Source organism: Cyprinodon variegatus, unplaced genomic scaffold (assembly GCF_000732505.1).
Source record: "Cyprinodon variegatus isolate N-32 unplaced genomic scaffold, C_variegatus-1.0 Scaffold881, whole genome shotgun sequence".
In the NCBI taxonomy this organism is placed as follows: Eukaryota; Metazoa; Chordata; class Actinopteri; order Cyprinodontiformes; family Cyprinodontidae; genus Cyprinodon; species Cyprinodon variegatus.
In genome coordinates this window covers 52,937-54,040 of record NW_015151334.1, presented here as the reverse complement: position 1 = coordinate 54,040, position 1,104 = coordinate 52,937, and positions in this window count along the sequence as shown.

The following is a 1,104-nucleotide window of genomic DNA, read 5'->3' as shown; positions in this document are numbered from 1 at the left end:
ATTACATTTTCACACAATATCTGTACTTTCTATTCCTTATATTTTTAAAACAAACGTTACTCTTGGCTTCGGTTTATTTATAAATATCTATTTCACGTTATGTGCGTGTGACGGAGAAGCCCTCGCCATCAGCCGGGACTTAGTTATAAGTCAGTGTCAGCATGCGCACACACTCATACACAAACAGATACACAATCACTCGCTTACTTTCTGTCGCAGGTTGGGCTGGCGTGGTTCATTGTGGGTGCACACGCGGTGTTCCGGCTTCAGTTAACATCACCTGTTATTTTCATCGTTTTAGTGAAATAAACTCAAGCAGACAGTGAAAGTGTTTGTTCAAATTGGGCAGTGATGAGCAAAATGAAAGGTGTTAGTCATTTTTATTCAAACATGATAGTTTTTCCTAATTTTCTGGTTTTAATAAGGTTGAAAGTTGTGTTCAACCATCTTTTGGCTAAACCGACCTAATTTGGCAGCGTTTTTACCCAATCTATATTTTTACTAGGGCAAACCAATGCAAATTAGTCTCATCAGCTAAAACAATTAAATTTAATCACAACTTTCACAAGTCTAAGGCAGTCTTGAACCATCAACCTCTAGAGTGAGAGCGTCTTACAGATGACGCCACTTAAATGGATAACCATTGAATGGAGAAAAGACTCCTTTATACTGACGTGTTAACACTAACTGTGTCCAGTGGCTTGCTCAGATTATGATCAATACATAGTTTATTCTCACCAAAATAGTTTTAAACAACTAGATTGGTTGTTTTTCCAAACAATCTATCCGAACTTTATCCAGCTGACAGCAGCTCTCCTCCAAACTCCCACATCTTGACTGAACACTGAGGCTGTTTAGATGCCTTTCAAAATTCTTGTGCTTCCCAAACTGCTTCCCAAAGGGGCCACGTAGTATCACCATAACGAGGCTTCGGACGTCATCAATTTTGACCCCTCCTCCAAATGAATCATGCTTCGACACGCGCTTTGGGAAAACACCCCCTCCATTACTCGACATAAGCCTCGGCTCATCTCATAACATTATTTTTGATTACAAGTTTATTTTATTTTCTCATTAGTTTTGCTTTTGTTATATTTATTATTA